This window comes from Schistocerca nitens, chromosome 3 (assembly GCF_023898315.1).
Source record: "Schistocerca nitens isolate TAMUIC-IGC-003100 chromosome 3, iqSchNite1.1, whole genome shotgun sequence".
Lineage (NCBI taxonomy): Eukaryota > Metazoa > Arthropoda > Insecta > Orthoptera > Acrididae > Schistocerca > Schistocerca nitens.
In genome coordinates this window covers 819,911,937-819,938,525 of record NC_064616.1, presented here as the reverse complement: position 1 = coordinate 819,938,525, position 26,589 = coordinate 819,911,937, and positions in this window count along the sequence as shown.

Here is a 26,589-nt window from a genome sequence, read left to right as displayed (position 1 = left end):
AATGTTCACGTGCTACTGTCGTGGGCATCAACGAAAGTAGGATGAATGATAATGAAACTACCAATGAGCGCTAAATGGTTGGATGTCCACAACTCTTCACAAAACATGGGATTCAAACGCTTTCTGCTCTGTAATGTTGGATATCTGGTGATCTGTGGCATCTCTACCGAAAGAGCATAAGGCTGGTGCACGCCAAGTGTTTTGGAGCACACCATTCATCGTACATTGTTGAACATGGAGCTCCTTAGCAGACCATCCCAAACTGTTCACATGTTGACCCAACGACATCGTCAATTACGATTTCAGTGGGCACGGGACCATCGGCATTCGACCATCCATCAGTGGAAACGTGTCGGCTCTTCGGGCGAATCACATTTTGGTACGCTAGGTCCATGGTCGCTTCCACAAACGATATCATGAACGTGGACGGCGGCTCGAAACGTGCACCACGCCACGGACGCAGGCTAGTGGGAGAAATGGTATGCTAAGGGGACATTCTCCTGCGCGTGCATGGGACCTGTCGTAGTGTTCGTAGACATGCTGACAGCTGTGAGCCGCCTGCATTCCTTCATGCTTGATGTCTTCCCCGACGGCGATTTCATCTTTCAGCAGTATAATTGTCCGTGTCTCGAAGCAGAACCGAGCTACAGTGGTCTGAGGAACATTTTAGTGAATCCACATTGATGTCTCGGCAACCAAATTCGCCTGATGTAAATCCTATGGAACCCATCTGGGTCGCTATCAGATACCATCAGCGCGTACTTAAACCAGCGGCCTGTTATTTATGCCAATTACGTGACCTGTGAATACACATCTAACGCCACAGATTTCCAAAAACCTACCAACGAAGTCTCAGAGCCCTGATCCGCAGAATTAGTGATGTATTCCGTTTCAAAGAAGGACAGATAAGTTACTCAGCAGGTGGTCATTATGTTCTGGCTCATCAGTGTATGAAGACAGATACACTTGTTACATGGCAGCATACGTTGGCAGCAAATTCTAGTAACTACATACACTATCTAGATCGTGAAATTATTACTTTTCACTAATCATTCTACTGTTTAATGTTAAATTTACATAGTTTTGCCCATAGTTTGAATTTCATCAAATGGTTCAAATGGTTCAAATGGCTCTGAGCACTATGGGACTCAACTGCTGAGGTCATTAGTCCCCTAGAACTTAGAACTAGTTAAACCTAACTAACCTAAGGACATCACAAACATCCATGCCCGAGGCAGGATTCGAACCTGCGACTGTAGCGGTCTTGCGGTTCCAGACTGCAGCGCCTATAACCGCACGGCCACTTCGGCCGGCGAAATTTCATCAATGATACGTAAATTCTGAATACAGAAATGGAACCACGAGACAAAGTCTGATGAAAATTATACACGATTTGAAACTGTAGCCAAAATAACAAAAATGCCAAGAGCATAAATAGTTTGCGCCTGTAGAAAGTCCTAATTGTGAATAAATATGCCCTGATTTCGCACAGACTATGATACTTACAAAATATTAAGATACGTCCAGAATGAAATTTTCATTCTGCAATGAAGTGTGTGCTGATGTGCAACTAAATGGCGAAATCAAACTATGTGCTGAACAGAGACTCGATCTCGGTGGAGCTCCTTCCCACGGAAGGCAAATGTCCGGAGTTCGAGTCTTGGTCCGGCACACAGTTTTAATCTGCCAGGAAGTCTCAATACGATGCATGTTTCTGAATAGAATTTTAGAGCACAGATAACGGCACAATCGGAATTTCAATTCAATGTATGTATAAAAAGTTGAAAATTAATACTTTTGACCACAGAATGGACGCGTGTGATGACATTCGGTGCACTTTTCTCGGTTGGGAGACGCTCAGAGCCAGAGAAGCGAATTGTACTAGGGGTTGGTGACCGAGACTTTAAAAGGACTGCGGCCAGGTTCCTCGCGGGCTGTCCGTCTGTGGTGGGTCTCTGTCTGGTCTATCCATCGTAGCCTTTTGAGTTAAAGATGGGAGACCATCGTTTTCAGCGGTGGTCTAGCCGCGACTTACGTGTTTGAAAATATTTCGTGTTCCGTGTGGACACTGACGAATTTTGTCCAGTTTTTGACTTAGTTTCTGGCACAGTCGCAGAGTTAGAACTATTCGGGATGAGTTCGGACTCCGACAACTTTGCAGCGTGCCACAGGAGTTAATGGATTCGTTATTTGAATTTTATATGTATTTTGTCCTGGCAACATTATAGCGATGGGTTATGGGATGAAGCAGCCGCCAGTGTGTGTGGCTCACAATGAGTAGCCAGCAACACAGGGAGTCCTCCTAGGTCTGAGGGGGTTCAGAATAAAATTTTTGGGAAAGGAGATGGGACGTTGATGTCAGGAGATTTGAATACAGTGTTGCAGGTTATTATGCAGAAACTGGGAGGGACTGAGGAATTAAAAATTCAATTTAATGGGACTGATGTATTAAATAATCTGTTAAATAATCCCGGGTTCGAGTTCCGGTCGGGGCATACATTTTCAGCATTCCCAATTGATGTATATCAACAACACCTGTCGGCAGCTAAGAGTTATGATTTAATTATCATTTAATTCTAGAGAAGCTGCACAGTCATCAATGGTATCTGTTCTTTCAGGAACAGATATCATCTTCAAATTGTGAATTAAATAATTTCTAGTCACCGGGAAGTGTGACGTCCTTCAAAAAATTCTACATGACTGCGAACCCAGACCATGATAATACAGTCAAATAAACAAGTTCAACGATTTACACATTTCGTTATCACTCACGGAACTGAAATTACGACATTGCTGCTCGAGAACCACGCCCCTCTGATGGACCCCGATGAGCTTTGTCGGTGCGTCCAGCATTGCTGACTGCAGTATTAACAGACAGAGTACATTTGGCATACTTCCAGCTTTAGGGCTGTCTGTGTGAGAAGCCAGTGGCTCGGGCAAAAGGAAACGAGTTTTTGTAGCGGCTGCCAGCCACCGGTGCAGGAACTCGAACCAGCGAGTGGCGGCGTGTAGCGCCTAGGCGCCCAAAGGACTCGGTGAGTGGGCGGCTTCACAGCCCGAAGTCCGAGCTGCTGCCTCCATGGCAGGCGTCAGGCAGCTGCTGCGTAATGATGGAGGAGGCCTACCAGTGGTGAGTGGTGAGTGGTGGTCACAAATGGGGACTTGGCACTCGAAGATAGTCTGGTGTTGCCTGGTAATCATAGTGAATACGTGTTGTTGCGGCACCTGGCATAGCTTCATAAGTACTGTCGGACTGATCCTGCTCCTACTGAAATGGATGGGTATTTCGCCTCAAGTGCAACCCGTTTCTGATGTTGTTCTCCGTCACTTACCCAAACCCGACGGCGGCCCGAGGTGTAGTGAGACGTCGCTCTTGCTGAGCCCAGCTCATAGTTTAGCTGATTCGTCAATACTGTAGGTGTACACCTGTCCTGGATGCAAGCAGTTTAGGACTGGCGACTTTTCCAATGACATTATGAGTTCCTTTCCACCCGCGGCGGTTTTGCGTTCACTGCGGCTATGCTACTATTTGCAGTAGCAGCGCCTAAAGTTTATTGGTGGACCTACACTATTAACTGAGTCAGGTTACAGTTCTTCTCTGTAATGGTTATTTTTTTTATTCCTGTATTCCTGTTTATCAATGAGCACTACAGCGTTACTTTCGTCTTCCGCTGTACCTGATGACACCTTCCTTAAGTGCTTGCTTTATTTACTTAATTGTTAGTTCTTTGTCATTATCCTTTTTGTTTATATGGGTTTCCTTGTTTAGTTGAACCCATTTAGATTTATATTATTGTTCGCCACTCCTTTCATTGAGGAGAATTGTCTCAATCACAAGTCGTTGTGTTGTCAACACAATTGTGTTTCAAATGGTTCAAATGGCTCTAAACACTATGGGACTTAACATCTGAGGTGATCAGTCGCCTAGACTTAGAACTACTTAAACCTAACTAACCTAAGGACATCACACACATCCATGTCCGAGGCAGGTTTCGAACCTGCGACCGGACTGAAGCGCCTAGAAGCGCTCGGCCACAGTGGCCGGAAATTGTGTTTCACTTCACTAATGTCGTTAAATATTTTTTAAACTCTGTACCATGAGCTTGTTCACCTCAAAGTACATCGCCAGACAGAAATGCAACACACTCAATACCTGTGTTCAATCCCACCCAGGTATAATACCTACATACTGAGGGTTTGCAGTGTTAGGGATTCAGTTCTCACAGCGATCAGCGATCATATTACGATCTGGAGGCCTGTCTGGATACCCTCTGTTTTGACTCTGCGGACAGTAACTGTGCTGACTTTGGAGGTGAACAGTGTTTGTAACATTCATAGCAGGGTACGACCATGTCCTGTCAACGAGTACGTGCTCCCGTTGAAGAACTTCAGCCATTTGATCAGGATACTCTTTTGGGCCTGGTAGAAGGTGGATGGAGGTATCGATTGGTTGCTGGACATGTTGGGAACAGTGTATAGGTGGCTTATCACTGCTTTTAACAGTCGTCATTGTAACATCACCACACCTGTAGACCAGATTTTGGACTTACGCGTAGTCCAGAGCCACGTCATGAATGGTGCATAGTGCGAGTAGCGGTGTCCGACCGAATATCATCCAGGGACGGAATCCGCACATTTGCTGCACCTGCTTTGTCATTACGTACCACTGGGAACCTTCTGCTTACAGCAGGACTAAGATCATGTGTTCTCCTGGCCAGACTACTACCAACACTACGACACCACCGAGCATGTCTCCTCTGGTTGTCATCAAAGGGTTGACTGTAGATTGTAATGACGCTCTGTCGGCTTTAGTGAAGGTGGTTGGTTCTGTCGTATACGAGTGATGGACGTACAGTTATACGGCTAGACGAGGTGAGCGGCATATTCCAGTGTGTGTTCGCCCACTAAACATGTCACACACCGGATTTCATGGTGCAGAGTGCCATCAATTACAGTGCATTTGAGCTTCCTGTAGTGTTACGTAACCAATGACCGCTACATTGCTCAGGTTGTTATCGGCGTGCTACTGTCATTTCTTCGACAGGAGTGTGATGCGCTTTTTAAGCAGAAGAGGGCACGTCCACATGAGGCAGCTGCAAAACATCGTGCTCTTCATGGAGTACAATAATTGCCGTGACCATGATGATCACCAGATCCCTCACCAATTAAACACATGTGGGTCAAGGTCACGATGCAACATTCCCGATCGCCAGAGTATGCAAAAACCATCGCCGAACTGCAACAAAATGTGCAAGGTGCTTGGGACAGTCTACCTCAAGATGCCATTCATTACCTTTATTATCGTTTGAATGCGAGGGTTCACGCCTGTGTTGCCACCAGAAGGAGATACACAGGATATTGATGCAACTGTTTGGGCACCCTTTATTGTGAAATGGGTGTTTCACTTGGTCTGAGTCTCTTATCGAATACCACTGAAATAATGAATTATCTGTGAGCCGTGCGTGGCTCGTGTTCCCGCCATCTTGATTTTACACCCTGTTTTTAACTTACTTCCACCTCATTACGTTAATTTAAATTACTACTGTCACTGAGTTGCTGATTTGCTTGATCGTGAGCGGTGTTAGTAGCGCATATCGATATATCCCCTCCCGTAGTATCTTTGCTCGACTGCTGTTACTTCCCACTCGTTGTCTGTCGGAAGGAGTCCGTGTCAGGAGTTCGGGTTGCGAGTTCGTGTCTGCCAGTCAGATGGAACGCGTCTGGAGGTACGTCCGGACCTGCCAGTCGGGGAGTTGCAATGCGGCAGTAGTGCAGTCGGGTTGGAGCGGCAGTGAGGTCTGCGTCGACATGGCTCGCCCAACCATTGCCACCGTGCATCACTTGAGCCGCGCCACGGTCTTGGTGGATCGACGGTGGGTCGTCCTACTGGACGACGTGTTTTGGATCGCCGATCGTTCATGAGTCGGCTGTGTATGTGTGCATCGACTCCCGATTTGTCTTCGTGCGTGTTTAGTGACTGTTGGGTATCGTTCAGGTCTTCGTGCAAGTGTTTGTCAGGTTGTGTGTGTAGTTCCCGTTATTTCCATTGAGGACTATTTTAGGTGTTGTCGGCATTCTGAGGCCAGTGCTCCATCTCATCAGCGACGTGTAACTGGTTCTTTGAGCGCTTCTGGTCCCCTTCAGTTACCATCTTTTGGAACTTGGGTCGGTCCTTTCCTGGTGCAGGGATGTCGTTTAGCCAATGGGCGTGTTTCCTCTGCATGGTTGGATCCGAGCCAGTATTTCCGCCGTCGTGTGTCTGGAAGTGAGTGGGAGACGCACCAGTAATGCAGTCACGACGGAGCAGCAGTCGCGGACGAACCAGCAGGCAGTCGGTCGGTTGCTGCAGGGAAGATATCTCCGCGCGATGCAGTCACTGGGTCCGCTGCCGGTCCCTGCGCACTGTCGGAGCGTGTGTGGAACAGTCCGATCGCTATGTGCTTCGTGGTTCACCGACCCAGGACGTCAAAGCTGAGTACTGGTCTCAACTACCCAAGCCACGTCTATTCATGTTGTGGGGGTTCGCTTCGGTGGTTTGCTGTTGGGGAGGTTTACTGGTGAGCAACACCGAGTGGTTCTACTGCTGAGATTTAGCCGCCATGCGATGCAATTAACTATTTTGGTCGACGACGATTTGAGTGCACCAGTGGAATTTTCTGTCTTGTGGCCGGTAGTGTTCTGGTTACCTGCCCTGGGCACTGACGTCAATTCAGGCAGTGTTCTTTTGAGTGAAGTTAACTATTACCGTGTTTCAAATTCAAGTGTACCAGCGGAATTTTTCTGCCTAGTGGCCGTTAGTGTTCCGGTTACCTGCCCTGGCCACTAACGTAATTTTAGGCAGCGTCCTTTCCTCAGCTGTTGTCGCTGTCCAACATGGTGTGTAATTTTGACGGCCAATACGTACTCCATTGTTGATTATAACGTTTGTAACATTGCCGGTTTGAGTTTTCATGTACCGACTGACGGAAAGCAAGTCGTTGTGTCGATCAGTCCGTGGCTGTCCCCTGGTTAGGTTCCGACGGATCAAGTATAATTGGGCTCACCACCAGTCTCACCTAAGTGAACGAGGGCAGATCGACCTCCCTGGTGGCCTTCTGAGTGCCACTGGTGTTTAATTATCTGTTGTCAGCTATTTTAAATTTTAGGGTTACGGTTATTTGTTTTGTTTCTTAAAATTTCACAAAATTAATTTTTAATTTATCTTTCAAGCTTAAACACTGCCACCTTCTGCCTTTAAAGATTATGATAATATATTTTAAAATTTTGAAGTTTAATTGTGGCCCTCAACGATTGATATTGCACCTTGCATATGTTGCTTCTTTAAATTATTTCATTGCTATCTTCATTGGATTTTTATCTTGTTGATTTTTAAGATTTCCTGTTGTTAAACATGCTGGCCTTCTGCCTTTAAAAGTCTATGGTAAAATATTCTGAAGTTTTGAAATTTGACTGTGGCCCTCAGCCATTTGTGTTGCACCTTGCATATGTTGCCTTTTGGATTTTAAATTATTTTATTGCTATATTAATTGAATTTTGATTTTTTAAATATTTCTTGCAGGCCTTATGCCTTTAAAGGTCGATGGTAATATATTCCAAAATTTTTGAATGTAATTGTGGCCCTCAGGCATTTGAATTGCACTTTGCGTATGTTACTTTTTGAATTATTTTATTGTGATCTTAATTAGATTTCTTCCTTGTTAAGATTTCTTGTTGGAGGCCTTCAGCCGTGAAAGAGTTGCATTCGGTTAAGATTCGGCTATGTGCCGCTTTGGTTGTAAAGGTTATTAAATTACAAAAAATGACAATTAGAAGCAGAAAACGACATCAACCCTTGGTCCTTTCCACAATCCTATTTCTTGTTAGCGGGCGTTTCAACCTGTAACCTCATTTGTCAACAGCCGACCACGGTGGCCGAGCGGGTCTACCCGCTTCAGTCCGTAAACGCACGACTCCTACTGTCGCAGGTTCGAATCCTACCTCGGGCATGGATGTGTGTGATGTCCTTAGGTTAGTTAGGTCTAAGTAGTTCTACGTTCTAGGGGACTGATGGCCTCAGATGTTAAGTCCCTTAATGCTCAGACCCATTTTCATTTGTCAACAAAATGGCAGTGTCCTTGAGGGTGCTGCGTTTTTTGCCCTCTGAGTATTTTAGTTATAGCATTCGCATTTTTAGAGCACTGTTGCTTTACTGTAAAAATTTTCTGATCTACTACCTGACGAAATCACAAGTTTTAGCTTCAGATTTTCGGCATCCTAAAGATGATCACAACCACCCCTACTTTCGGTCTGGAGCGCATCATGATCCTATGAAAGTAAATCAACAATTTCACTTTTTATATCTTATAATTCATCATTTACTCTCTGTGGAAGTTGACTACTTCTTGCAGAGTTTTTACTTCTTAAACCTTGAAGAAATTCAAACAGAGTGTGGATTTGCGGCCGTGCTCATACGACTTCGCACGTGGTTTCAAGTTGCAAAACCCGCATTTTTATGGTCTAAACAACATTAACGTATTAAGTAGTTTGACTGCTTTCAATATTTTCTACACCTTCGTACGTCTTAGATTCATTACTCACATTTCCTACAAATTCAGATTCACTTTCTTTTGTGCCACTAGCCATTGTCTAACCAGTTCACTAAAGTTCAACACACATACCACAATCTTCAATGAAATTTCAAATTCACAGTCCATTCTTCCTACACCTGTATCCAACATTGCACATAGAGTGTCTTACGAGATAGTTCTGCACGTTTTTTGAACAGACTCGCCGGGTACCTGCTGCGACCTGCACTGGCCGGCTCAGGAGACTGCCCGCCATCCATCGTCCAGGCGTGCGTCGCCAGGTGGTAAGCTCCACCCGTTAACCTCTCGCTGATACAAGTCTGATCCTCCTCCTAACGTGCTGTCTGCTGAGGAAGCGAGCTCACAAATTGAAAGTAATGGCAGGATCCTGTTCTGCCTGGTTCAGGGAAAGTTAACAAAAAAGTCATCAAATGAGGGACAAAGTCTACGTTGATTTCAATGGTTCCCTCTACTTTGCACAAGACATCGATATCCACCGTCATTTATATCTCTAATGACCTCATGCCACTAATATTCTGACAGCAGTAGACGTGATACAAATCACACTAGAGCACTCTACGCAAAAAATGCGCCGGACCAGTGCAGACTGGCAGGAAGTGTGATTATCCCCCGAGGCACGCGTCCTAACAGCGGCTGCCTCTCGCGTTTACTGCAACACAACACTTACTGTGTACTGCTGCAAGACAAACCAGGACTATTTTTAAAGCGACAAACAAGTATTAAAAATGGCTCTGAGCACTATGGGAGGTCATCAGTCCCCTAGAACTTAGAACTACTTAAACCTAACTAACCTAAGGATATCATACACATCCATGCCCGAGGCAGGATTCGAACCTGCGACCGTAGCGGTCTCGCGGTTCCAGACTGAAGCGCCTAGAACCGCTCGGCCACACCGGCCGGTAACAAGTAGTAATGTGTTCTTAAAGCCCGATAATTCAGAAAACTGATAGAAATGTTACATATATAAGTATATTACGCAACAGACTGATGTAAAAATCCCATGACCGACTGGCCATCGAACTCCCGAACTTTGGATCAGTCTCCGAGTCATCGAGCCACAATTGTTATGATTGACATATAGCATACATTTCATACAGTTCGAATGATTCGCTCAAAATTCAGAATCATCCGTCTAAGGTTATACGTTTTATTCCGAAACAAACCCAAAAAATATAGTCATTGTTCCATTGTATTTAATCAACGAATAATGTGGCGTTTCAAAAGAGAGGGGGAAATTTGTAAGAAACTTCGTTTCCACTATTATTTGATGAAGATGATGATACCGTGGTCCGTGCTAGTCCTTCCACAATCTGTTGTCAGATGTAAGAGTGTTTTCCGTTTCTCAGGACGTGGTACTCATTGCAATATTTTACGCTTTAAAATGTCGTAATTCGCTGCATTGAACTATGGCAGCCATGAATCTTCTTGTTCTTGGTTTCCCGGACATTTATGGAATACATGGATTTTATGCGATACACCGATCAGTTGCACGTTTATCACCATTTGTCACATTCGTCAAAGTAAATTATCATTTGATTTTTAAAATGTACATAAATATCATAGCTTATGAATGCTACGATACTGCCTATTATTATGGTTCAAGCTCACAAGTAAATACGCTCTAAGACAAAAGAAACAAAGCACTAGGGAGGAATTATACGAAGGGGGCTGGAAACGGGAGGTGTGATGAACATGTTCAGATAAACGAATGAGCACAGTTTCAGTAACACGTATTTGATGATTTATTCAAGAGAAAGATATTCACGAACTCAGCAAGTCAATAACGAGTTGGTCAACCGCTGGTCCCTATACACGCAGCTGTTCGGCTTGACTTGGCGTTGATTGAAGGAGTTGCTGGATGTCCCCCTGAGGGACATCGTACCAAATTCTGTAAAACTGGCGTATTGTATCATCAAAATCGTGAGGTGGTTGGTGGACACTGCCTACAATGCTCCAAACGTTCTCCATTGGGGAGAGTTCCGGCGCCCTTGCTGACCAAGGTAGGGCTTGGCAAGCTCGAAGATAAACAATAGAAACTCTCGCTGTGTTCGTACAGCTCGCATCGTCCAGGATTGGTTTTATGAGCACGAGGATGAATTGTTGCACCTCCCATGGCCACCACAGTTACCACAGCTCAATATTATTGAGTTATTATGGGCTACTTCGTAGAGAAGTGTGCGTGATCGCTAGACAGCTCCATCGTTGTTAACTGCATTCTCCACTATTCTCCAGAAATAATGGTATAAGATTCCTTAAAAACCATATAGGGCCTGTATTTGTCCATTCTGAAATGAGTGGAAGCTGAGATGTGCAACAGACCGCACAGATGAGCCAAGGGGCTACCAGCAGTGTCTCCTCGACGACCGCTCAGCGTATTGGCCTGCGCAGCTGACGCCTTGTTGGTGCAACAATCCTGACTGCTGTTCATCGGTGGCGAAGGCCGAAATTTGCGCGCCTGTACCTCAGCAGACTTCTACAGAGAGGCGACGTGTGGCCTTCTCAGATGAATTGCGTTTTATACTGCATCGGACATATGGTAGCAACATACCTACAATAATCGTCGGAGGGGTCCAGGCCGAGCAGGGAGCGTTATGGTCTGGGAATGTTTTCGTGGCATTCCCTGGGTGATCTCGTCATTCTGGGAGGTACACTGGATCAACACAAGTATACATCTATCTTTGGAGCTACGTGCATTCCTACATGCAATTTGCTTTTTCCTCGGCACTATAGCACGTACCAGAAGGACAATGCAAGATGTCACTCAGTTCGCAGTGTACGTGCATATTTCGAAATGGACCAGGATATGTTTACTGTACTCCCCTGTCCACCAAACGCCCCGGTCCTAAATGCAATCAAGAATCTGTAGGACCGGTTTGTTCGCGCCATGGATCCTCAACCGATAAACCTAAAGCAGTTAGTCACGGTACTGGGGTCGACACGGCTTTACATTCCGCTCGGTACCTTTCAGAATATCACTGACACTCTTTCTGCACTCACACGCAGCAAAAGATGGTTATTCAGGAACTTGGCTGGTGGTCACATTAATGCTACTGGACCGTGTATTTGTCCAACCCCTGTAAGTACATATCGCAAAGGCCCCAACTTAGTTTTAAATGTACAGACATACTTTAACTTTTCTCTTTTGGTAATTTAGGACCAGCATCCGTCATTTACGAATCAATGGTTAAACCGATGTTTAAGAAAATTCAATAAGCTTCTGTTATTACTTAGTCTGTTATGCACTTCGCGAGTACGGCTGAAATTTTAACTGTTGCATAACATCGAGATAATTACTTTTTGTAATTAATTAAAGGAAGAGAACAAGAACGTGTACGCCTTTGTTTCGAATATCCAGAAATAAATGAACCGACATTAAGCGATTGCATAGAAGGGATTAGAGGCAGAAGCTTAACCCCTAAGTTTATTGCATTTAATACTAGAAGACTAGAGCGCACACAGAGACATACCGACAATCTTTCTTTCCACGAACAATACGAGATTGGAATAGGATGGAGAACCGATAGAGGTACCCTCCGCTACACACCGTCAGGTGGCTTGCTGAGTATGGATGTAGATGTAGATGTAGACCGTCAGTATAGCAAAGTCGTTTATTTGAAATCCTTGTCAAAATCCTGCTAGAGCTGTAATTGACAAACTATCGAAGTTTTAGGAGCTAGCTTCGTACAGAACGTGGCTTATTCGACAGCTAGACTTCGTTGATCCCGATCCGTTACTACTACTACTACTGCTACTCTGTGCATTACAACAAACGTCATGTGTCTGTAACAAATTTCTTGCATGCGATAATACAGTAACGCAAAATAGTAAAGTAAGAATGCAAAAGTACGTATTTCAGATATTTCCTTCCTAGTAACTTGAGCATATTGTCCACATCATAGAGTATTCATCCAGTCCGATCTTTCGTTTTTAAAGCCGTTTCCTTGCAGTGCTTCATAGTGCCACCACACGTACATTTAATTAAGTTTTATATGTGTCTCTAATGCTAAAATATTGTGTAAGAACAACAGATTATATAGTATACGGATTAAATAATTCATATAAAAGGTGCCAATCTTAATTTTTACTGTTATCTGTTTTCACGTAAAATTTATTATTGCGTTTCATCCAACTACAAATGCGTTTCACTGTAATACACATCATATGAGAAAAGGTTTCAAAAATACAATTCAAACTGCAGAAACAGTTCAGTCATTGCTTCATCTCGCTTAGTGACATTCCATAAGCAGCTATTCGGTAATTTAGCTGCGTCGAAACCTGTTGGTTTCACAGACGTACTCACTAACGAACGCTATGTAGTTACCCTCGAACCAAAAGTGACGGCTATGAATTCTGTTGATGGAAGAATTCCTTTTGCTCTCTAACCTTCCTGACGAGGGGAAATGGCGTAACGATCGTGATCATCGCGTTTTGCGCCAATTAACTGGAATAAATACCTAACCACTCTACAGTGTCTCACGGTGTGAGGGCGGGTGATAATTTTGATGCTGATCTGCCATTCAATTTGCAAAGTAAAACTAAGCCAACTTTGTATTTGTCAAGAGGATTAGATTACTTGCTGGCACCGTACTTTGCTCCCTATCGTCTTTTTTTTCCTCACGGCAACGTAAACCGGGTACTGCACTACAAAAGATTCACCAGACTACGGGATGCAGGAACGAACTCGAATTCAAAAAATAAAAGCTTGGCCACCACATGGCCCCATAATAAACAGCTCCGAGACGACAGCTAGTGCGACAATAAACTTGCCCCTCGTGGTATTAGAATTCCAATAACGTACAAAAGTAGAGACTCTAGTTTCTACATAAGGTCCTCTCTTCCACTCGTGTACTCCATTCCTCTGTGCGCTTGTGGTCTAGACGTGAACGGAGAGCAATGTTAACACAAAATCCAGCGTTCAAGGCTTCCCGTCGTGTTATAATTTTTATACCGCATTTATCCTGTAAGATAAAAGTATGTCTAATGGAAGCACGTTTCACTTGACATATTAGTAGATTTACACAAAAAATATTTGACGGACAATGCTCTTGGCTTAATGGGGCCGGCCGGGGTGACCGAGCGGTTCTAGGCGCTTCAGTCTGGAACCGCGCGACAGCTACGGTCGCAGGTTCGAATCCTGCCTCGGGCATGGATGTGTATGATGTCCTTACGTTAGTTAGGTTTAAGTAGTTCTAAGTTCTAGTGGCCTGATGACCTCAGATGTTAAGTCCCATAGTGCTCAAAGCCATTTGAAGCATTCTTATTGGTTAATGACTTCTGAAAATGTGGTGCTACACTCGATGGAGAGGACGCCATGACGGCGTAGCCGCCCAGATGTGCTCCTCAAATCGCAACTATTGCTACTAGAAACGTTAAAATTTGTTTCTTGTCATTGCGTGTATTTTCGTATTAACTGTGTGCGATAACCAATGTGAATGCCGTAGAGCGCACGTTTGATGGAATGCAGACAGACCGTCTACTTAAGATATCCAGGAATGGGGTACTGTAACTGGAGCTGATGATCAGTTGTACAATAGTTGTTTGATGGAATGCAGACAGACTGTCCACTTTAGATATCCAGGAATGGGGTACTGTAACTGGAGCTGATAAACAGTTGTACAATAGGTGTTCAACGATATGTATAGCCCTTTTTGAAGTTACATTCAGCGTAAGTATGCGAGATGATAGTGACTGCCGTGCCAGAGTCAGAAAATTTTGATATATGGGATTTTGGGCTTTTTACTGCAAATACGCAGCATCATACACCATGAGGAAAATTTAAGTATAAAATTCATCTTCACGAGAAAACTTAAATTGGACGTACAAGCGAATTACAGTATTACTGTAATTAGATCACTATGTAAGTTTAATTCTGTTAAATGAACTTTCAGTATACAAAGAGTTCCTCCAAGAAGACTTGATGTAATAAGTCATTACGCACTTTTGACCTCAAAACGGATACAGTTTACTCGTGGTCTTGTGAAACATGCAAGTAACATTCCAGAGCAATCTTGGAAATGTGGGAGTATGATGGTGAGTTTAGCCACGTGAAAAAACTCAGTTAACAAATTATTCCATTCCACACAGTTATCAGTACAATTCTGAATTCTGGAAAGTTATATCAGCTGACCCAGAAACAAAAATTAGGGTATGAGGGAGTGTGAAATTCTGCATTTCCATCAACGTTTCCCCTCTCTATCGACCACATAGGTTGAAACTGATTCTTGCATATGTGTCCCTGCATACGTACACTATGTGATCAAAAGTATCCCGGAATTGCTCTTCAACGGTGGGAAGCAAGAAGATGCTTAAAACATCAGTGTAGGGCTGTGCTGTGATAGTGCCAAGCAAAACAACAAGGGTTACAAGCCCCCTCCATGAAAAACACGACCACACCATAACACCACCGCCTCCGAATTTTACTGTTGGCACTACACACGCAGGGAGATGAGGTTCACAGAGCATTCGCCATACCCACACCCTGCCATCGGATCGCCAGTTTGTCCCGTGGTTCGTCACTCCACACAACGTTTTCCAATTGTCCAATGTTTACGCTCCTTATACCAAGCGAGGCGTCGTTTGGCATTTACCGGCGTGATGTGTGGCTTACGAACAGCCACTCGACCATGAAATCCAAGCTTTCCTACCTCCCGCCTAGCTGTTATTAGTACTTGCAGTGGATCCTGATGCAGTATGGAATTCCTGTGTGATGGTCTGGATATATGTCTGCATATTACACATTACGACCCTCTTCAACTGTCGGCGGTCTCTGTCAGTCAACAGACGATATCGGCCTGTACACTTTTGTGCTGTACGTGCCCCTTCACGTTTCCACTTCACTATCACATCGAGAACAGTGGACCTAGAGATGTTTAGGAATACGGACCGAGCGAGGTGGCGCAGTGGTTAAGACACTGGACTCGCATTCGGGAGGACGACGGTTCAATCCCGCGTCCGGCCATCCTGATTTAGGTTTTCCGTGATTTCCCTACATCGCTCCAGGCAAATGCCGGGATGGTTCCTTTCAAAGGGCACGGCCGACTTCCTTCCCCATCCTTCCCTAATCCGATGAGACCGATGACCTCGCTGTCTGGTCTCCTTCCCCAAACCAACCAACCAACCAATACGGAAATCTCACGTACAGACGTATGACACAAGTGACATCCAGTCACCTAACCACTTTCTAAGTTCGTGAGGTCCCGGAGAGCCCCTTCTGCTCTCTCACGATGTCATTAGACTATTGAGGTCGCTGATACGGAGTACCTGGCAGTAGGTGGCAGCACAATGCACCTAATATGAAAAACATAAGTTTTGGGGGTGTCCGGATGCTTTTGATCACATAGTGTATTTGCATTCGATTTCCATTACTGAACTGGGGTAAGATCAGCAAGATATTATCCAAAAATCTGGTAAGGCTCGTATTAGAGTCAAGTATTACAGTTATTTCCGCTAACATTGAAGGCTTATCAAAGTGTGTGTGTGTGTGTGTGTGTGTGTGTGTGTGTGTGTGTGTGTGTGTGTGTGTGTGTGTCTAGAGATTTCAGGCACCCAGTGGCAAATTAAAACAAACGAATGTGGATAAGATAGTGAAATGTTAACATACGCGCTGAGACAACGAATAAGTACTAAAATATATGTGCTATCCAGGAGATAAAAACACAGGAAATCTACAGAAGAACTAAAAGAAAGCACAGGTAAATGTGACTGGCTGGCCGCTTACAAAAAACATGGGTCAGCGAGTCACCCTGTTAACACATTAAAAACATCTCCCTAAAATCTTGGGAAAAATGTTGGACAATTCCCAAAACTTTAAAACCCTAACCACATTCATTTGAACGTTACTTAAGACAGGGTAGATCCGTTGGCAAATCCGCCTCAGCGAGCTCGTTGGAAAATAAAACACTGTCCAGTAAAATGTGAAGCACAGTTATCTGTACACCAAAAGCACCAGACATTGGAGGGTCCTCTCGCCGGAGTAAAAAATTATGCGTCATAGGGCTGTGGCATATGCGAAGACAAAGAGGAAGGACCTCATCCCGTCGACGTGGCTGGAAGAAGGTATGCCAGGGCCAAGTTGTCGAATTTACTGCACGGAGGTTATTGCCGGTCACTTCCAGTCACACGTCTTCCCACCGACGCATGAGGTGATAGGTGATAGCATCGAGGGGGATGGCCCACTGAAAGAATGTAGGATCACGACACGCCTCCTTGGCTGCTAGGCCCACTCTTTCGTTCCCTGCAATATCCGTGATCCCTCGTAACCAGCAGAAGGACACATCCTTCCCCAGTCGTTGTAATTGGAGGAGGGCATCCTGGATATTCTGGATTACTTTAGCTGCTGGGTACAAACGTTGGAGAAAGTCAAGGGCACTCAGAGTATCGGAACAGACCATAAATTTAACACTGGAAGAAACGGGAAAACGACAGAACAACCAACGGAGTCCCCCTGCTTGGGCCCATCAGAAAAGACAGCTACACAGTTGTGATGCTCATATAAAATGCTATATAAAATGATAGAAAATAACGCATTAAAAACAAATGAAGGAATCCAATCTCTCCTGCACTGCAGTAAATCTAAAATTACGCTGGGCCTCTGCAGTAACTAGGGCGACAGACCGTTAAAACCCTGGATTTGGGGTTGTTCTTGCTCCACACGGAGTGAGTCCAGCACACGCTCCACGCCGATCCCAAACGGCATAGTGACTGGTGGACAGTTGACGAAAAGGCGTTCCAGTGGCGGAAGAGCAACAGCATGGTATGCAAGTGAAACTGGACCTGCGAGGAGCTTACGTGCCTGACACACCACGAGGAGCTGCCGCCGGATGGTGAGTGGCGGCTCCCCGACCTCAGAACAGAGACTGGCTATGGGACTGGTCCTCTAAGCATCTGTGGCCAGCCGAATCCCATCATTGTGCACAGTGCCAATGACCTTAAAATACGAAATCCTCAGCGATCCATTCACCGTGCACCCATAGTGCAGCCGCGAACGCAAGAAAGCCCCATAAAGCAGGAGCAGGTGCGTCATGTCCGCTCACCAAGACCTGTTTCTAAGGCACTTTAAGATATTCAGTGTCTTCAGGCTTCTGGGTTCCAGGTCTTTCAGGTGCGGCAGCCACCACAATTTGGAGTAAAAAATGAGGCTCAGAAACTTCACTGACTCTATAAAATGTAGTATGGTGTCCTTCATATCTAAGACAGGTAAATTAAAAATATGACGGTAACGTTTAAAATGAACACACACACACACTTACGAGCAGAAAACTGAAAACCCGTCTTTGCAGCTCACTCCTCTAACCTCCGCAATGTAAGTTGCAACTGACGGCTCGCTTTTGCAACTCTCTAGGAGGAACATAAGACAGCAAAACCTTCCACAGATAAGGAGCACTGTACATGACTCCTTATCGTAGACGTGATACTGTTTATGGTTTTGGCAAAGAGGGTAACAGTTAAAACACTGCCCTGAGGGCACCGTTCTTCTGCTCATAACGACTGGACAAAGGGTCACTAACGCCGGTCGTAAAAAACCGCTGAGACAGGAAAGACCGCATGAAGATGGGAAGGTGGCCACGAATGCCCCATTGATGCAGTTGCGGGAGGGTATTGTATCTCCAAATACTATCATATGCCTTACTGATATCAAATAAGATACCAATACAGTGCTGTTTGTCTAGGAACGACCGCTCAATAACCACATCTAACAAGGTCAAGTTGTCGACAGTGGAGCGAAATATCCGGAATGCATACTGGGAGCCGCTAAGGAGTTGCCTGATCTCTAACAACCAGACCAGATGACAGTTAACATCCGTTCCAAGATCTTTTCTACACATCTCGTTAAGGCGACGCTCCAGTAACTACTGGGACGTGATGTTAGAGATGAAGCCCGTCCTCTGGATTGGGGATGGATGTAGAAGGAAAGTGTCAGTGTCGTCTTCAAAAGAAACACTTCACCTTTTATCTCAATCGAATTTGGGACACATCACAAATAACCTAAATCTAAACCCATATTTCTACTGCTGTCCTCCTAGTGTCTTAAACACTGTGAGTAGCAACGCTATGCTGATCCCAGCACTCTTTGATCTATACGTTGGGGTTGTCTACACGCCGAGACAGGGCAGTGGCGTTATAGGAGATATCCTCACTCTTATCAGTGATGTCATCCTTATTATCAGTGGGAATACCTGCCCCTTTACCCCTCTGCAACCCTCCAATCTCTCTGCAGCCACCACTTTATCCACCACCTCCCTTCCCTTCCACCTACCTCCTACCAATCACTGTTAACTATTAAATATGAAAGAGCTAACCCAAACTTTAAGATGTCAGGACTAACACAACTGTTATAGCGGGAAATTAAAAGCCCTCTCCCTCTCCTCTCCCCCTTACCACCAACCAAGCATAGCGCAGTATTACAGCTGAAAAGGCTCATCAAAAAAGTCTGGAGGATAGAACCAGTACAACTATGTACCCCTTTCCCCCTCCACACTATCACCACTCAGAGAAAAAATTCAAGATGGAGAAACTAGCTCAGTTTCACTTTATGACCACCTGTACTCTTTGCAATCATAATTAAGTGTTAAAAATGAAACAACCAATAGGAAATCCGAGATAGATATGTTTGCATTACTCACTTCAAAAAGTCTTTTACGTTCTGGCCCATCTTTTGCATTACTAAATTTAATTCAAAGCTATATATCATTCCCTATGAAATATTGCAACGACTTGTAACATATTTTCCATGAATAACTAAAAAACCAAGCATTCCCTCTAAAATGCAACAAAGGAATTAGTAATATGTAGTTGTTGAAGAAGAATTTCACTTTAAATACCCTTGTAAAAATTCTGAAGACTGCTATAAACCGGTTCCCAACTGTCTGTGCTGACACGTCAACGCTCACAATCCCTCTTATCTGTGCTGTGGTAGCTGTACGATGCGCCGCTGCTGCCCTTAAAATATAACGATCCTGGCGGGTGTCCGTGCTGTATGGACGTCCAGAACCTCGTCTACGGGTGTAAGACTGTTCACGTGGCCACTGATATCAACATCGTTGCACAACTGGCGACTCACGCCCAACTTGTAAGGCAATTCTACGAAAGAACCATTCTGCTGCTTCCCTTTCAAACTCGTTGAATTAGTTGTAGGAAGCACGAGTGTGTCGTCGTTGCGTGATTGACTGCTTGCTTCACACGTCTGCATCAGACTGAGTTTGCTTCCTATGAGCATTCCCTGTCAAAGGGTAGACACAGCTGCTAGCTGCGCCACTACGCTCTCTCTTGGCGGACAACGTTGACATCGTTATTAGTACATCTACTATCCACCAGGTGGCATATGCGGTCATCGGAATAAAATCGACTTCATCTTTCAAGGAGTATTATTTTTTTCCCGGCAGTCTATATACTATAATGTTGTTGTCTCATTAAAATAAGTATTAAGGCCTTCCGTTGTGTTGGTAATATATCGCTGTTTTATAATGGTGTTGCCTCCTTAAAGTAAGCATTAAAGAGGAGAGAGGGTTTTATTCAACATCATCATAAACATTTTTATACACACACATTAAAATCAACTACATACATAGCTGAAATGTTAGTGTCAGTGTCTTCATTGTCGAAGGACCCGGGTTTCATTGCCGATACACCCTCAGATATTTCTGAAGTAGGGAAGTCTGGAATGTGTAGAACGTTAAATTCTATAATAGGTTTCCCAGTGGAATACTGAAGTTGTTGTTTGCTGGGAAACTAGTATGCACATCACTTTTTCTTTCCTGTAGGATATTTGGAGTTGTGGTGTGATACATTACGGTGTTGATGTTTATGTAACAGCTGTGGAAATAAGCATAACTATAAATATCATTACCAACAGAATCACTTTTCATTTTTCGGCAGATCACAGTCGCTTCATGAAATGGATTCCATATTTATTAATTGTTGTTACACCACAACAAATCACAACAATTCATATCAAATAGCTCATAAATCATCATTTATAATCTATAAAGTCGACATGCTCGTAGATGACGTCAGTGCGAATGTGCAGACATCAACAAGTCCAATTATGATGAAGGCAAAGAAAACTGACACAAGCAAAAGCCAGTGGAGGCTTAAGCAGTCAACACCTGTTCCCACAGTGCAGTGGGTGTCAGCCAGTGGAGCAGAAAACTGTATTTACTTTTTAATATGTTGCTGCTGGAAATTTACTGTGCTGCATAGCTGAGACACATGTTGATGAGACAGAAGAGGAAATATTGTACAGGAAAGTATTTGCCATCTGAGTCAGCTAATGCTGAGGAGGGGATTCGCCAGAATTTCTTATCAGCTATGAATCAGCAGGAGAGTATTCCCTTGGAATTTATTATCTTCACTAGTTCCCAGCCGCACAGTAAAGGAAAAAGCAATAATTGCTCCGCTTTTTCTTCCTTATTTCCAAGAAACGCGATCCCGAAAGCACATGTGCACTCACACCATCTCCAGCTGAGCAGCGTCTCATAGACCAGAGGAGACACGTCACTTTAAAAAAATAGTAGTGGCTAACTGGATCAAAACAATTAAATTTATTAGAACTATTTCAAGAAACGCTAGAGAGATAACGACAGCACGCATGTTCCGTGACATCAAGGAAGAAAAGTACGTAAAGTTGGTCACTCTGTCATACACGATGGTGAGCCCCGAGCTCTTCTGTATTTAAGGGGTGTAGTGACAGCTATCTTCCCAGTTGTTGTATGGATGTCAAGTGGGTAAGAGAGTTCACAATTAATTGCCTCGTACTGATGATTACACATCACCCAGTTTAGTCGTACTTGGTATCGTGTAGTTGTTTATTAAGAAATTTAAACACATAGGATAATGGCAATAGCCCTGTGAAATGACCCAACCTGTAGTAGACAGAGGAATGCTGATCACGCAAAGGGAGATAGCGACCACCCACCGAGTGGGAATGGTGTACACCTAAACGGTGATTAGTGACTGTCCAGGAGGAATGGTGGCCACCGGAAGTGTACACCCAAAGGGGAAATAGTGAACACCTAAGGTCAATTTTGGCCAACAAGATGGGGAATCGTGGCAACCTAAGCCGTAAAGGGTACACTGGCCACCTGGGGAGAGTGTTGCAAGCCTTGGGGGACTGTTAACCACCCAAGGGTGAATGGTGGTCACCCGTGAGGGAAAGGTGCCCACCCAAAAGGGAGAATGGTGGGCATCAAGAGGGAATTGTGGACAACCATTTTTATGTTTCAGCTGGGTATATTATAAGTAAGGAAGAGCAACAGAGTTAAATGGAGAGCAGAAATTTAGGAAATGGCAAAACAAACTGTTCCTTGAGTTTAATCGGTTAAACAAGCTGTTGAAAATTTTAAAATACCTCATAACCCACTGTAGATCAGATTAAGGAATGCACATAAATCAGACTTGAGCTTAGGAAGGAAATATTCACACCATGTTAGAACACCTGCCTCTACAATATCTTTATAAATGCATTCAGTAGTTTTTTACCAACCATTATAATGAAAGAGATAGTTATAATGTGACTCACCTGGGCTGTCTCAAAAGTATCCAAACGCCCTGACATATCAATCAAAAAAAGTCACAAATTTAAACAAGTAGCTGAACTGCACAAAACGACGAAATTTCCGTCACCTATTTTTGCATTACTCACTTCAAAAAATTGTTTATGTTCTGGCACAGCAATTGTAGTGATAAATTTAATTTAGGGCTATGTGTTCTGGCACACCAATTGCTATGGTAAATTTAATTCAAAGCTATATATCATTCGCTTTGAAATACTGCACCGGGTATGTGACATATTTTCTATAAATAATTTAAAACCAAGCGTTGCTTTTAAAATGCAGTTAATGAATAAGGAATACGTAGTTGCTGAAGAATAATTTTAGTTTAAATATTGTTCTGAATGTCCTGAAAAGTGCCAAATGAAATCAACTGCTGATATATGCACCAGTTGCTTATTGTCACCAAGAGATACCTGTGCTGGTACAAACGTTAAACACTCGATCTATGTACGTGCTAGGTGTAAAACACAACACTATTTTAATTAATTAATTATTTATTTACCACACTTATAATGACTGTCAAACCTCACAATAGGTTAAAATGTTTACAAAAATGCACCAGCAGTGCAAAAAGTCACCACATTTACATTAAGTATCACAATGTTTTCGTCACATGTCAAGATCTTATTTTACACCCATACTTGTAAAATTGCTGGCAATAAAACATGTTTATGAGCTGTAAAGTGTATGCTATAGGACGTAGTCCGAAGATAATGTATCACTAGAAAACTATAATGAATGACAATTACAAATCTTGGGGACCTAGTTGAGGTTATGTACGATACATTCTAGCGTAGTGATAGCCTCAAATTAATTATTTAACATCATGTATAATACATGTCAGTTCTCACACTATTCTAAGAGTCGCCAAAATTGGTCAGCTCTCCCAGAAAGAACAAGTTCCCTAAAAAACTAATCATCTGCCTGTAACACCATAGCTCTAATGCTGTAATGATTTATTTTGCTTTTTGTTCATTTTATGTTTCATCATTGAGCTTCTGTAAATGTATTTGTTTGAATCGATAACATAAAATTGTATACCCCTTTCTTTATACAAACTTTGATGTCATGATTTGATTGTATGATGTGTAGCATATCTGTCATTAATATTCTTTGTCCCATTTGGAGGGAACAAAACTTACTGTATATAATTGTAATCCTGTGTAAATAATTTTTTTGTAGAAGTGTCAATATGTGCAAAGGTTCTATGTTATTCAATGCGTTTGTTTGCTGTTATGTAAACTGCTGATCCTCACTTAGGAATCTTAGTTATTCTGTATATAAGAGGTAGTGTGGTTCCCCTCGGGAACGGAACTGGGTAGCGCGCGCAAATTGTGGTTGGCCTAGGTGGAAAAGGTGGAACTGGTAGTAAGTCGGGGACGAGCAGTTAGTCGGGGACGAGCCAGCAGTCAGAGATGAGCTACAAGTCCGTGCACTGCCGTATAAAAGTTGCATAGTGCTGGTTTCGAGAGAGGCTTTTCTGTTATTTTCCAATGCCTCGGATGGATGGATAAATAGCTGGGCTATTCTGGAGTTTGTATCTATCATCGCCACCAAGAAATGACAGATTCCAGCAATTCTGCCTGCAATTCCACCTACCAACATGCAGTTGCCACCACATTGCGCAATCATTGCAACATAAAACTATAATGATGTACAGTGAAGGATCAGCGTAATGGATGTGTTATTGTGCTGAAATATAAGGTAAATTCATATCTGAATTTATGTACCTACCTTGACTTTTCTCCTCATCATAACACCTATCAGGGTCCTTTCCGTTTGAACTAAAGTGATTACCGAGTATCCTTACTGAAAGTACGTTAAAACTCAGTTTGCTAGTTAATGCCTATTGGACAAAGTAAAGTTAAAGTTAATGTGGCAATATAGTGCTGTTAAAGTAAATATTATTTGCTCAAAATAACTTTCCTATTAAAACTGCTATTTAAAGTGCTGTTGCTAACTTCAATATTAAAATATATATATATATATATATATATATATATATATATATATATATATATATATATATATATAGCATAAATATAAAATATTATAAGGCAAATAATCACATTATTGTCTGTAATAAATCCTAAAAAGGTGAGTCAGTTTCTTGCAATTTGGTCATTATTGTGTTTCGCTGTAGTAAAAGTGAGAAAGCTGCAGTTGCGAAACTTTATATATTCATGTGTGCTATGTGTTTGTGTATCTTGTATATTAGAAGTGCAAGTTAATAGTAATATTATAAAGACCATTCACTTTATGTAAGCCTGAAAGTAATAGGGTGTTTCGGTAATTTAGCAGATAGTTTGCGCTGCTCCAGTTGTTAGCTTCAATCTTAAAATATATGTGTGTCAGAGTTCATTGCACTCGCGTGTGGCCAAGTCCAGGTTGTGTTTGTCCGTTATAGTTACTTATACCTACTTTCTAAAACGAGAATGTTAATCATTCTCTTGCCTAGTTAGGCTGGCGGCCGTTTTCTTTATCCGTTGAACAGTGCAGATAGGCAAAATTTTGTTTGGTACTGTTCAAATATTTACGTAATTCTGACTTTCATTTCCGATAAGCCACCTCCGTTAGGAACAACACGGTCAACATAACAAAATTCCTCCCAGAGGGTAACACTGTCCTGCTGCTTTGTACCATAATTGCTTTTACAAAATAGTTTTATGTCACAACCTGTTTCTAGCATTGAGGTTATGGTGCAGTAATAACAGCAGACAGGAGTGTTATATGCCCCAACAAGGAATAAACAATACAATCAGGTACAAAAGACGAATTTAAGAAGGTATTTTACCGTGATATATCACTGAAACTGCAGAAGGACATCTTTGTTTATACACAATCACACGAGGCGACAAAAGACAGTAACAAGGAAACGTGACATCTACAAAGACAATAACATAATCAGCAGTTCGAAAATTTAAAAAATCATAAATTTTTATCGTTAATTGTATTACATTTATTATTTCGCACATTTTGCATGAGAATGAAGCTTCAAATGAAACATCGCAGAATCTAAAATGTCTGTATTACTTATTAAATTGCATCCAGCTTCCATATTTGCACTTCTGATAAAAACGTTTACGATAAGCAGCACTCGTACCACACTTGCAAGCTCTATGGAGCTTCAAACTAAATAATTCTGCTTTGAACTATCAAATCAACTATTCAAATCAACACAGCTCGCATGTTGCTCGTATCATGGAAGATCTCTAAAAAAATTTGAGTCAGACAAAATTGTATTATATGAAAGATTGGGCACAGTTTGAAAGGGTAATGCACCTTCAAATTAAATATTTCTGAATCAGAATTATCTGTATTATTTATTATAATACGTGCAGCTCGTTTATCTAAATTACTTAAATAAATTATAGATTAATAGATGATAGTCGTTTTATCTGACTACCAAGCATTAAAACCATCTATGTACGTGAGAACTGGTCGTACATGGCCACTACTGCAGATCTAACTTACAGCTTAAGATGCGGTCTCGCATGTGAGACTCCCTGAAAGTTTGCCACCCTTTGCAAGAAAACTAAATATTTCCGCATCTAAATTGTTTGTATATAACTCATTAAAATAAAACAAAACATTAAATTCTTCTAGAGCACTACTGCATATCGGAATTGCATCCTAGAATGTGTAAAGTAAACAATGACAACATATGCTAAAAACAGTTTATCATACATCACAGTCATATTTTATTGACAGCAATTATTTGATGGATATGGGCAAAGGTGGATGGTGGCCCAGCGAGGACGATGGCGTACACCTAAAGGGTTAGTGGCGACCGTTCAGAAGGAAAAGTGGCCACCCAAAGTGGGAATGGTAGCCACCCAAAGGGGCAATGGTGGACATGGAGGGAGAATTTTGGACGATCCAAGTGGGGGTTTGTGACCACCTGAGGGGTATGGTAACCACCTGGGGAGAACGTTTCAAACCTAGAGGGAATGTTGACCATCCAAGTGTGAATGGTGGCCACCAGAGAGTTAATGGTTACCACCCAAAGGGGAGAATGGTGGACATTTGTGAAATTGTGGACACCCTGTAAAATGAGCTTAGGAAGGAAACGCGCACATCGTGTTAAGACACCTGAATCTACACTACTGTACATTAAAATTGCTACACCACGAAGATGACGTGCTACAGACGCGAAATTTAACCGACAGCAAGAAGATGCTGTGATATGCAAATGATTAGCTTTTCAAAGCATTCACACAAGGTTGCCGCCAGTGGCGACACCTGAAACGTGCTGACATGAGGAAAGTTTCCAACCGATTTCTGCCGGCCGAAGTGGCCGAGCGGTCCTAGGCGCTTCATCCTGGAACCGCGCGACCGCGAAGGTCGCAGGTTCGAATCCTGCTTCGGGCATGAATGTGTGTGATGTTCTTAGATTAGCTACGTTTAAGTAGTTCTAAGTTCTAGGGGACTGATGACCTCAGATGTTAAGTCCC